This window comes from Scyliorhinus canicula, chromosome 18 (assembly GCF_902713615.1).
Source record: "Scyliorhinus canicula chromosome 18, sScyCan1.1, whole genome shotgun sequence".
Taxonomy (NCBI): domain Eukaryota; kingdom Metazoa; phylum Chordata; class Chondrichthyes; order Carcharhiniformes; family Scyliorhinidae; genus Scyliorhinus; species Scyliorhinus canicula.
In genome coordinates, this window is record NC_052163.1 from 19,876,225 (window position 1) to 19,889,738 (window position 13,514).

The 13,514-nt window shown below is 45.0% G+C and overlaps 1 long non-coding RNA gene across 2 annotated transcripts in view; it reads left to right on the forward strand.

Moving 5' to 3' along the window:
• LOC119953441 overlaps positions 1–13,514 on the forward strand; it is a 55,141-nt gene that overhangs the window by 15,526 nt on the left and 26,101 nt on the right. Inside the window, exon 3 of one of the 2 annotated variants that reach the window (XR_005458022.1) lies at positions 4,794–5,664. The exons of the other annotated variant lie outside the window; for it this stretch is intronic. This is a non-coding gene — a long non-coding RNA (uncharacterized LOC119953441). Of the gene's footprint in view, positions 1–4,793; positions 5,665–13,514 lie in introns of those variants that run through there. 2 annotated transcript variants of the gene reach the window in all.

A 13,514-nucleotide genomic window follows, 5' to 3' on the forward strand; every position in this document is an offset into this window, starting at 1 on the left:
CGGGGGTGGGGAGAGGGGGGGGGGGGGATGCGTGAGGTGGTGTTAGAACTCCGGATGGCCCGGTCTCACCGGATGGTGATCGATCCAGCAAGACAATGAACAAGTGGTCAGTGAAAGAGAAAGGTTAATTTTATGGGACATCAATAACACACTTGAGACAGGTCATCTGGGTGAAGGGGCAATGGACCTCTGTGGCGCAGGCTGACCTCGCTGTCTCTCTTCAGGCAACCCTGTGATCTCAAGGGCCCGTTTCCCATCACGGGTGAGGTCTCGAATATCTTGGACTCCTCCCCCCTTCCTGGCCCTTTCCTTCAAATTATGGGCTATTTTCTCCTGCAGGACAAAGAGAGGACATTGTGAGTTGCATACTTGATGGGTCAGGGGGTCTGTAGCAGGTAGCATGTGTGGGAACCGCACCTGGACATGAAGGGGTTGTGCTGGCGGGTTCCTCGGGGTTCTGAGGAACAAGTTTGAAGATCAGATGTGGTGAAGGTGCGAGGCATCAGCCAGTCAATTGGGGGTGGGGGTGAGGGAGACAGTGAGGGGGGGAATTTGAGGGGTGGCAGGTGGGACTGATGCCAGGACGAAGGTGCCAACCTACCCTTGCAGCTCATAGGAGGTCGTTTGTCTTCTTCCAACATTGGACGACAGTCCTCTTGATTATATTGCCTGAGCTCACTGCAGCTGCCACTGCCTCCCAGGCAGCATTGCTGGCCCGGCTGCGGGTCCTCTGACACCCTTGGGGAAACAGGGTGCCACGCCTCTCATCCGCTGTCTCGAGCAGCCGAGTCAAGTTGGCATCGCCAAATCAAGGAGCAAGACTGCACACTGCCACACTTGTCTATTGACTGGGAGTGAGTGTTGAGGGAGCACTTAAAAGTGAGTAGAGCAAATCAGACAGTGAAGGGGTCAGGAATGGCGAAATGTGGGTGCTCATTTTTGGCACGATGTGCCATTGCACAATGACCTCGATCTCGCCAATGCGGCCGCTGAGAATCCCCCGCCAAACTTGCCCAAAAGCAGACTTAGAATTATTTCCGCTGAATTGCGCCCAGGGTATGTGTCCTCTGAGGTAATAATTAGTTGGATGTCAGTTTACAACACAAGGGCAGCACGGTGGCGCAGTGGTAGCACTGCAGTCTCACGGCGCCGAGGTCCCAGGTTCGATCCCGGCCCTAGGTCACTGTCCGTGTGGAGTTTGCACATTCTCCCCGTGTTTGCGTGAGTTTCGCCCCCACAACCCAAAAAGATGTGCAAGGTAGATGGATTGGACATGCCAAATTGCCCCTTAATTGGAAAATATGAATTGGGTACTCCAAATTTAAAAAAAAGTTTACAACACAAAAAAAACATAATTGCCTCTTTTGGGATAGAACTGTTCAGTGTTTGTACTGTGTGTGCTCTGACCACTTCTGCTGGCAAGACAGCGAGGACCTGGAAAAGTAAACCTGAAAAGGGGTAGAAGAAATGTGTCTGCAGCTCACTGGATCTACTCAAACGAGGCCCGATCCACAGCCTTTTCGCCGCCGGTCAGTCTCTTAAAATTCAAAGCGTACCCAATTAAATTTTAATGGATCAAGTCCACAACATAAACACATGGAATTATTTGGTCACTCAATCCAAGAGGTATGGCACAGAATTTTCACTTCTTCATGCGAGTCTTGTTCATCCTTACAGGATGATGATACAAGGGAATGGGCTAAAGGTGACATAGCAAAATATCGAAGAAAAAAAGGACCATTTATTGGGTACAATCTGAAGTGTCCTGAAATGTTATTATCGCTGTGAATTATCAATGATCGTAATCGACTGGAAAATAACTGGATCGCAAAGAGGAAAGATATTTTATTATATTACGCCTGTCAGTTCAATATCACCCCTCAATTTAGCATCCAACAGAGCGTGGTTATAATTGAATAAACGTGGCCTCTGCCACCAGATTAGGAACAGCCTTCTCGCTACTTAGGTGCACAGTAAACAGTTGCATGACCCTGTTGCATTTCGGTCTCTGAACAATGATGTGGGCAAGCTTTCAAATGAATGTGTCTGCAATGACTGGTCTTTCAAGTGAAAAAATCTGCGAGGATGCCTACATGAAGGCGCAGGCACTCAAAAAGCTAGATGTTAAGTGGTTAACCCATTAGAGCAGCCTTTGGAAAGTGTAATGACCTGATAGGAAGCTTTGGAAGACCAGCAGCATCACCAGAAGAGTAGGCATGGCTCAGGCAGCAAGGAGAGCGTGAGGCACCCTCGAACACCAGCATCAAGATCAGAATGAACGAGGACCAGGAGGCCACTCGGAGATGGGGGAGAACTAGTTTGGGCTAAAGGTGCAGCCTTTCCTGCCCATGGTTCTGTCATTGGGGCCTGGAACTTCTGGCTCTGAGGACCACTTGCGTCCACAGAACCGCCAGACTCAGCAGTCAGCAAGAGCCACTCCAAAACAGGAGTGAAGACAGGAGATTCCTTCATGTCCCCTCATTAACCTCCTAATGGGTAATTATTGACTACCTGTCTCTGCCACGTGGGAGATGTTTCTGTTGTTCCATCACTTCCAGGAAGATTGCCATGAAACAAGAAAATGTTGGTTCTCCAACCCGACACTCTAATATGCAAGTATTCTCCCAGTCCCACTTTCAAATCTGCCTCAGCAGCACTGGGAAATTCTGTCCTATGAGAGGCGATTTTTCCCATAATGCCATTGAGAAAAACGATGCATGATTAGGCCTGTTCTGGCTGCATAATGTACAAAGCGAACATTACAGTTAATTGTCTACTTGCTCAATAGCTCAATCAAATTCAGTTTGCAAACTGCATGTCCCAAATGTATTACAGCATTCTAGTCACAAATTATTTCTTCAGATCCCTCAAATCTTGACATTCCCCCCCCCCCCCTCCTTTTTTCAGCTCAACCTTCGACTCCAAGAAGCAAGACTGCCTTTCCTTGGCTTGCTTCCAAAGACTCTCTGGTTCACCCACTTGCCTTTTTTCAACAAAACTTTACAATTACACAAAACTTCACAAATTAATCACAGTAACCATTTGGCGATCTCATAGCTCACACGCAATACAGAAGCCGGCATGCCCAGAGCACGACATTTCTGCTGCTACTTTTCGAACAGATTGCATGCTCACGTGTGCTAATTTCGACCAACCCCCAATTGCAGTAAAAAATTATTGTTTGGACCAATCGACAAAAGCATCAACCCCACCAACTCAGCACTTATATTTCATCATCTTTATATGCTCAATTCCAGTGGAGTTAAGGCCACTGAAAACCACATTCATTTCCATCACAACCCACAAATTCTTCTCCCAGTCCAAATGCTCTGATGGCCTGTGATCCTGTCTTCAATGAAACAGGACCTCTGGTATACATACGTTCTATCTTCTGTCATTGCTTTTTGGGATTGTCTCATGTGATATGTTTGTCACTGTGTAGAAACCTGGCTGCTTTCTATTGGGTTGTTGACTGACATTGTTTTTTTATTTAAATATGTAATTTTGACTGACAAGCAAAGAATTCAAATCAGAGTCGAGGAATCAACAACAGCAATGTCTCTAGTAAATTCACATGGATTAGCCACAGGTTGTCAGCTCCCTTGCGCTGACGGCTTCAAAGGTCCCAGTGCCATATTTAAACACCAGTCCAGCACACTCATCTCACCCTCTCCAGCCCACTTGTCTTCACCAGACTTTGTAGAATGTCAGCAGCCAAGAGGGAAAAGGCTAGCACCGTCAAGAAATGGTCTGTTCCTCGATTCAGCCACTCTTCCCCCTAAACCCACCCCGTGTGAGGTGCCCATGCCCCACTTGGAACTCTACCAACTGCATCAGGAATCATTGTGCATCCCCTTCCAGTGATCAATGTCAGCCATGATGTGGAGATGCCGGCGTTGGACTGGGGTGAGCACAGTAAGAAGTCTTACAACACCAGGTTAAAGTCCAACAGGTTTGTTTCAAACACGAGCTTTCGGAGCACGGCTCCTTCTTCAGGTGAAGAAGGAGCCGTGCTCCGAAAGCTCGTGTTTGAAACAAACCTGTTGGACTTTAACCTGGTGTTGTAAGACTTCTTACAGTGATCAATGTGGCCTCCCTTTAAGCCCTTTGTTTGTGAGCTTTTTATGCAGCCTTGTTGGGGTTCAATTCCCCTCCCCACGGTCTTCCCACTGCCTTGCATTGTTCCTCACCCCCTCCCCCTCCCCCACACCCCCACACCTTGCACAACCCTCCTTCCACATTTTCCCAATTGGCTTTGTCAGGTATACCAGTGTAAATCTGTACAGCATCTCACGCAAACATTTTTTACCTTTGATTAATGTGCAGCATCTATATCTTGCAATATCAGCGAGTCATGGTTTAAAGCCTCTCCCGGGATTCCTGATGGTTGTTACACGACGGTAAGTGCAGCCTTTGGGAAGGGGGCAGCAGGGGGGATCCCCACCAGAGGCCCAAATAGCAACAAAGTGCCGTTAGATAGCAAATCACACGTGGTGCTTACCCTGCTAATTCTGCCTCGAACAGACTGATTTTTTGACTAAATCGTGCCCTTTGTGCCCATCTTGTGACTAAATTAAAATGTGGGGGAAAAAGTCTCTCATGGACCTCCCACTTCTCTTAATCACCAGACGTCCCAAAGCACTTTACGACCAATTAAATACTTTCTAAGTGTGGTCACTTTTGTGATGTAGGATATGTTTCAGGTAATTTGTGGACAAGATAGCTTTTGTGACATTGATTGAGGGACAAATATTGGCGCGGACACTGGAGATAACCCCACTGTTGTTCCTCAGAATAGTGCCATTGGACCTTCTCAGATCACCTGAGAGAGCAGATAGGACCTCGGATTGATGTCTAAACACCACCGCTGGAAGCACAGCACTCCCTCAGCACTGCACCAGAGTGTTGGCTTTGATTTTCTTTGCTCACGTCCTGGAATGGACTTAAACCTGGAATATTCAAACTCAGAACTAAGAGTGCTACCAACTGAGCTGCAGCTTCAGAACAGTTGCTGTATGACAGTGTTGAGCAAAGTACCATTTAAGCTGCCCCTGTGACTGCAGTACAGATCAGGTAGTGCATTCCAGGCTCTGAATACCAATGAGCAATATCATATATGTCTATCTACAAATATCCCACGATGCTGAACCCAAGATCACGCATCCATAGAACCCTGGAATTCCTACTGTGCAGAAGGCAGCCATTCAGCCCATTGAACAATCTCCGAAAGACCCAACCAGGCCTGCTCCTCTGCCCTGTAACCCCACCTAACCTGCACATCTTTGGATTGCGGGAAGAAACCGGAGCACCCGCAGGAAACCCACGCAGACATAAGGAGAACGTGCAAACTCCACGCAGACAGTCACCCAAGGCCGGAATTGAACCCGGGTCTCTGGCACTGTGAGGCAGCAGTGCTAAACACTGTGCCACCTCAATTGGCACTCGCATTATTGTCAGTTAAAAAAAGAGAAAGCAAAAACCCTATTATGGTTTTGTAAGGAAAAATACACTTTAAATCGTGCTGTAATGTGGGGCCATTCTTGCATATGTGATCTCAGAAAATACACTGATAATGCCACCAGTGCTGTACAGATTTAGACCTTTTATAGATTGCTACAAATGGTCACTTTGCACCTGAATAAAACATTGTTTTTTCCCTAAAGGCACTGTAACATTTAATTGAAACCAAACACAATTAAGAATGAAAATCATGTCATCTGTGTTTTATTCAAAGAAAATTACATTACATCCTTGTTTTTTAAAATAAAAAATAATGCAGTCTTTAACTGCCATATAATGTGGCATTTTTACTGCTGGAATTGAAATTGTTGAATGTAAATACTTGAAGGTCAGACATCGGATAAATCAAAGGTGGGTTAGAAACAATGGGTTAAGGAGATGGAGTTCGGTCTATCTGGGCAAAGAAGCACAAGTGTTCATTTGAGAAGCAGAGAAACACGGCAAGGAACAATTCCAAGAAAAAGAACACTTTTATTTTTATTCCAGCAAACATCTCAGGTGCTATGTAGCAAGGAGGGAGAACATAGAACATACAGTGCAGAAGGAGGCCATTCGGCCCATCGAATCTGTACTGACCCACTCAAGCCCTCACTTCCACCCTATCCCCGTAACCCGATAACCCCTCCTAACCTTTTTGGTCACTAAGGGCAATTTAGCATGGCCAATCCACCTAACCTGCACGTCTTTGGACTGTGGGAGGAAACCGGAGCACCCGGAGGAAACCCACGCAGACACGGGGAGAACGTGCAGACTCCGCACAGACAGTGACCCAGTGGGGAATCAAACCTGGAACCCTCTGTGGTCATTTGCATCATTATTGTTTTTGGGATCTTGTTGTGCACAAATTGGCTGTCACGTTTCCCACATGACAAGAGGGGACTTCACATCAAGAGTGCTTCAGTGGTTGTTGAAGTGTCTTGGGACATCCGGGAAGTGATGAAACATGCTAAATAAATGCACGTTCTTCCCAGCAATGGTCATGAAGGATCATATGTCGCAGAATAATAAGCATCTCGTGAAGGAATAACTGCATATTTTGGGGGGGTGCTCCCTCCCGCCGGGCCTCATTTCTGCCTGGTGGGATGCTCTGTTACGCCGGCCGGTCAATGGGGCAGCCCCACGCTGTTGGGAACCCCCCGGGCTGCTGGCAAAATGGAGCATCCCGCCGGCGGAGAATCCCGCTCCTCGTTTATCACCTTCACAAAGCTTGACAATAATGTACCCCGATTAACCAACGAGTTGTTCATCCAACATGTTTTTACAGCCATCACAATGAAAAGACGTATTTCCATCAATTAGCAGTTGCCTTTCAAAAATAATAGTTAAATTGCAGTAGTATCCCAAAAGTGTACAGGAAACTCAAGGGTAAAGGTTAATGGCTTCCTTGACATCAGGCCTAACAATCTACTCAGAGGATGCGGTGAGCTTTAAGCTTGCAAAATGTGAAAATATGATAAAGGAACAAATACAGATATTACGTTAAAGTATGGTGAAACATGAGGCAGAAGCTACACCTCCACAAATGGAGTTCCTGGTTTCAAACCTTCGAAAGGCTGGTTTCAGGGAAGCCCAACTTCTCTTACAAACAGAAGAAGTTTGTGTCCCATTAACACAGAAGTAGAACACTTTACCCAAATGAACTGGGATAGTAAGAAGCAAATCCCCTCAGCTGATACGCTTACTCATATTAGTCAGTGGAGCATTCACAAGTGTGCTTCCATTGGAGTTTAGAAGAATGAGAGGTCATCTTATTCAAACAAAAGATCCTGAGGGGATTTGGCTTGAAGGGATGTTGTGGAGAGAATAGAACTGGGGATCACGGTTTAAAAATAAGGGCTGGGATTCTCCAATCCCGCGGCCAAGTTCTGACGCCGGCGTGAAAAGTGGCACAAGCCACTCCGGCATCAACGGGCCTCAAGAGGCAGGTTTTCACCCTTTCCTAGGGACTAGTATGGCACCAATAGGTAGCCCTCCCACCGATCGGTAAGCCCCAATCGCGGGCCAGGCCACCATGACCACCCCCCCCCCTCCCCCCGCCAAAGAGTCGGATCCCCCCCCGTCATGTTCCCCCACCAGGACAGCCCCCGCAGCCAGAACTCCGAGGTCCTGCCGGGTGGGACCTATGTAACCCACGTCGGCGGGACTCGTCCAAACTCGGCGGGCACTCGGCCCGTCGAGGCCCGGAGAATCGGCGGGCCGGCGTCGGGGTGGCGTGGCACGATTTTCGCGCCCCCCGCCGATTCTCCGACCTGGCGCCGGGTCGGAGAATCCCGGCCAAGGGGTCTCCCACTTAAGATGGAGATGAGGGGAATATTTCTCTCAGAAAGTCATGAGCCTGTGGAACTCTCTTGCCCAGGGAACCATCGAGCAGGGTCATTGAATATTTTGAATTAGATAGATTCTTGAGTGACAGCAGAGACAAAGGGTAAAGGAGGTAGGAAGGAAAGTGGAGTTGATAACACAATCAGAACAGCCAAGATCTTATTGAATGGGGAAACAGGCACAAGTGGTAGAATGACCTACGCCTGCTCCTAATTCAAATATTTGTCTGCTCGTATGCTTCAAGGTAGTAAGGAATCCCTGGTTTCAAATAACCTGGGTGGAATTCTCCTTGGTGGGAGCCACTGCTTCGCCGGCAAAGTACTCACGCCCGTGGATTTCCCCATGGTGCAGGGGATAGCCACATTTGGAAACCCCATTGGCCGGCGACCAGGACAGAGGATCCCGCTGCCGACGGGGGCGCACTGTGCTAGAAAACGGGTCTGGCGGGATAGAGAATCCTGCCCCATATGTTTCACGTTTCTCTTTTTGTGCTCTCCACCCTTACTGCTTGGTGACATATTATGAGTTACAAACACGCAAATTACTGTTGGGTCACAATATTCCATTTCAAAGTGCTCTTATGGCAGGCTCATTTGATGACAAAGTACATTGAAAAATATCTGTCTTGAACTCCAGACTTTTGGAAGGATAGTGCGGCTTTAGAAGGTGTGCAATACAACTTACTATGATGCTGCCCAGCATAAGAAAGGATAGATATGAACAGTTATAAAATTAGGGGTTTATTATCGGAATAATGCAGTTTACGTGAAGACACGTGCTCAAAATTATGAAAGGGTGAGTAAGTTCAAAAGAGATTCCTGTTGAGACATTAGGAGCACGAGGCCATACTGGAAGAGTAAAAATGAACGGTTTACAATAGTAAGGGAAACCTCTTTACGAGAGTTTAAAAAAAAAAAGAAATTCAAATTAAGAGGCAATTTATCATGGCCAATCCACCTACCCTGCACACATTTGGGTTGTGGGGCTGAGACCCACGCAGACACGGGGAGAATGTGCAAACTCCACACGGACTGTTACCCAGGGCCGGGATTAAGTCCTCGGTGCCGTGAGGCAGCAGTGCTAACCACTGCCCCACCGTGCCGCCCATTTACAGTGAGCTTTGCGTCTGTGGAATTCACTTCCAAGATAAATGGTTGAGGCAAAAAAAGGTTAACATTCAAGATTAGATTAGATAGAGGGAATGAAGATAGCAGGAATAAGGAATCGGGAGCATTGTGATTAAATGTGATCAGAGATAATTTTCCCAATTGGGAGAAAAGTATAATGGACAGATGATCCAGTATATCACCCGTGATATATGATTGCCCGGAGTCAAGACATAAGGATATTGAAACATAAGAGGTAGGAGTAGCTTGCCCCGCCATTCAAAAAGATCGTTACTGATCTGATCTTGGCTTCAACTCCACTTTCCTGCCTGCTCCCATAATGCTTGACGCCCCTATCATTCAATAATCTGTCTATCTCCATCTTAAATGAATGAGCCCTTTCTGAATCAGTGTCCTCAGTTCTAGATTCGCACAGAAGGGGGAAACATCCTCTTAGCATCTACCCTTTCAAGCCTCCTCAGATTTATATACGTTTCAATAAGTACACCTCTCATTCTTCTCATCTCCTTTCGGCCTTGTCTCTCATTTTGTACAAATGGCATTTTTATTTTATTTTTAGCATGAATTTGATCCATTTCAACTGGATTTAATGTATTTTTAAGTAAATGTTGCTGCTTTTATACCAATTTAAACCCACTTCTGCAGAGTCACTAACATTTTGTTTGTCCAGTCAAACAGAAAAGACATCAAAGCACAAGGGGGCAGACATCCCACATCAGCTTGTTGTCAGCAATAATTCTGCATAATGTTTGTTCTTTGACAAGAAAGTGACAGGCGAACTCTCAGACCCAATGAAGAAAAAGAACAAATGCCCAATTAAGAACAATGACCACCAGTATTCTCAGAACAGGAAACGTTCTATTAAAAAAAAGTGCCATCCTAATGCTAAATCACTAACGCCAATTACTAAATATATACATTACTAAATGTAGTGTGGACTGTCAGTGGTTTCTCGCCAACCTGGATTCTATCAGTTCCAATTATCAGTTTTGTACAGACGTTGTACTCAATAAACCAGAAATTTTCTTCAACTTTCCTCTTTCCTTGAAGCATCAACTTGGGAGTATTATTGTTTTTTACACCGAGGAAACAGTCACAAGCAATGTAAAACTTACACCCCAGGCAGAATTTTACAGTCCCATCACGGCGGGGCAGGGCTGTAAAATGCAGTGTGCTGTTCAAATGTTCATTGACTTGTGTGGGACCGGATTAATCCAACCAGTGTAAAATCCCGCCCCTTGATGCTGAAACATTGTAATAACAGCAGACCTGTGGTCTTGCAATTACTTTCAAAATGCCTCAATCAAACATGCATGCAAACTGCACTGATTCGTCATTTGTGCATAATGTTCCTTCAGCTGGTTTTAGCGAATTCGTTAAAAACTTTGCGGAATAAGTGAGTTTGGCAGAAGAAAAAGATGGTTGGAAATGAGACGGAGATTCCTTTGGAGGTTCCAAAAACAGCCAGATTCAGAGGAGAAAAATGAATTCAGCAAAGTATGCTTGCGTCATTATGAACTCAGGCGCTTATCCAAGGTCACAGACTTACAAAAAGATTGGTCTTGGGCATCTCAGAGGAGACTTACGTTCAGCAACCCTCATTCAGAAGACCCATAGAGCTATGGCATCTGCTCCAGGATACTTAGCTGTCCAATTCAGCAACAGGCAGAACTCACCCCACAGCTGTTACGGTCACCACTGCATGAATCTTTTACATAACCGGATCTTCCCAAACCATCACAGGTGAATATGCCAGGTTAGACAGTCTAAAAGACTATAAGACCATCAGACATAGGGGGCAGAATTAGGCCACTCGGCCCATCTGGTCTGCTTCGCCATTCAATCATGGCTGATATTTTTCTCATCCCCATTCTCCTGCCTTCTCCCCATAACCCCTGATCCCCTTATTAATCAAGAACCTATCTATCTTTGTCTTAAAGTCACCAAGTCACTGAGTGGTCCTGTACCAAGTTCCTCTCATCCATCGCTCTCCAGCTTCCTGACACTTACTGGCTCCCAATTCTCCAATGCCTCAAATTGTGTTTAAATCCCTCCACATTTCTATAACTTTCTCCAGCTCTACTTACCCTATTCCTATGAATTTTGCATTCCTCTGGCCCCTTGTGTATCCTCCACTTTGTTTGCCCTACCATGGGTGGCCATGCTCTCATGTATCTAGGCCCAATTGATTAGAATTCCTTCCCCAAATATCTCTGCCACTCCATGTATCTCTATTACTTGAAGTTCCTCTTCAAAACTCTTCCTAACATGCTGTTTGAATCAGTGTCAGTTTTCTTTCCTTATTGCACCTCTAAAGCACCTTGGAATGGTTCTGTACATGAATACACCTATATTGTTGTTGTCAAAGGTATGTAGGTGTCTGTTATAGCGATCAGTGAGAAGCAGATTCATTCCCCCATTCCTAATCTTATCAGGGATGATGTGTATTGGCCAATTCTTTGAAATATCGCAGTAGCACAATGGATATAATGTGGTTCTTTGGGAAAAGCCAAATGGTTTATCACATATATCTGCATGAAGTTGATGACTCTCCACGTTCTGTAATTGTGAAGTGTATTCACTTATCTCAACAGGGAAGTGCCTAAACTTTCGGTGCAAGATGAATATTTCTGCTCACCCCTTGCAAAAAGTGGAAGTCAATTTTGCATTTAACTTTAAACGTATCAATATGTTGGGATCTGCGAGATTAAAATCAAATGAGTGTTTTTTTTCCCCCAATTTGTTGTGTTCTGAGGTTAACAAAACCCTCAATAGAATTTGACATGCTCAGGTCATTTTTCATTTAAAATCTCTTGCCTGCAATAAGCAGAGTTTTTGCAATCGCTACATTGAGCACACTGGGAACATTAATATCGTAATTTTATGGCTGCTCTGCTCTGGACGTAGGTAAAACTTTATTGCTTCTCGAGTAAAGACACTGTGCACTCTGTGTGCTGATGTTCTTTATTACTTCTGTCGGACAAAGCACAAACTAGCACTTGGAAACTTTAAATTGGTGTGAAAAGGTTTTGGTTGTTCTATAAGTTTCCAGGGGCTGTGCAAATCAGGCAAAAACCAAAAACAATGGCCAAATGTTTGAGAGGTGTACTGATAGCACTGGTGTGTTGATAATTAGCTTGTACAGCAGTAATCACGGAAAGGAAAAGGGTCACCACTGAGGAGTAACACGTGGAGTTATTTATTAGAATTGTGCACATGCTGTGATTCCTAAATAAATGGTGGCATCATTTACATGTGGCTTTATGAGGGAGTAGGACTACTTAACATTAACATCGCAGGTGCATGAGAATTGTCCTGTATTCCCTCACCACTAAAAACATACCATTATACAGCCTCAAGTCTCACCATTGATTTATGATTGCTCTCTAATCTATGTAATTAATAGGAACTTATATAAATTCTGTCAATATGCAGTACACCGATGCAAATGGAACACTGGCAGTCTGGGTACAATACGGATTTACGGTAACAATATCATTTTAAGACTTCTCACATCACAAGACAATTTAGTTTCTCCAGGTTTAGTAGCATTGAATTTAATTTTGTTTTGCTTAGTCGCCCATTAAGTTCAAGTAAAGAGCCACAATCCAAAGTAAAAGGTTGAAAAGAGCATAATGCAAGTACTTCGAGCAACAGTCGGTAGATGAGGGCAAGTTTGGATTTCAACACGTTGTAACTTGTAAGAATTAAGGGCAAATTATTGGGGGTAAAAAGTCCCACATTGTTGGAAAAGGATGGGTTTGAGATGATGGCAGCACAAGATATTTCAACATCACAAAGATTCAAACTGGAAAATGTGCAAGGTGATTTAAGGTCTGAGCCTTTGATCAGTGGTAATGTTCTTGCCTTTGAAAAAATGAAATGAAAATCGCGTATTGTCACAAGCAGGCTTCAAATGAAGTTACTGTGAAAATCCCCTAAGTCGCCCCATTCCGGCACCTGTTCGGGGAGGCTGGTACGGGAATTGAACCGTGCTGCTGGCCTGCCTTGGTCTGCTTTAAAAGCCAGCTCTTGAGCCCTGTGCTAAACACAGCATACAAGGCTGTGTATCAGAAAGTTATGAGGTCAAGCCCCACTCCACAGACTTGATCATAGAATTTATGCTGACACCTCAGTCCTGACTTTCGGGTAAACCGTTAAACCAAAGCCTTACCTGGCCCCCAAAATGGATGTAAAGGATCCCGTGACATCATTTAAACAAGAGCAGACGTTCTCCTAGTGTACTGGCCAACATTTATTCCTCAGCTACACCAACGAACCCCATTACTTGGTCATTTATCTGACTATTTGCCAGTCCTTGCTGTACAATTTTTGGCTGTTGTGTTTCTGTACATTACAAAAGTGACTACAATTCAACTTCGTTGGCTGAAAAGCACTTTGGGTCATCCTCAGATCATGAAGGGGGTTATATAAATGCAAGGTATTTCTTTTTTTCCACAGAATAACAAGAGCACAAAATGAAAATTCATGGGAGCAAAAAAAATGCAAACTAGTATTGATAAAATAGGGGAAAGGAAAGGTTGT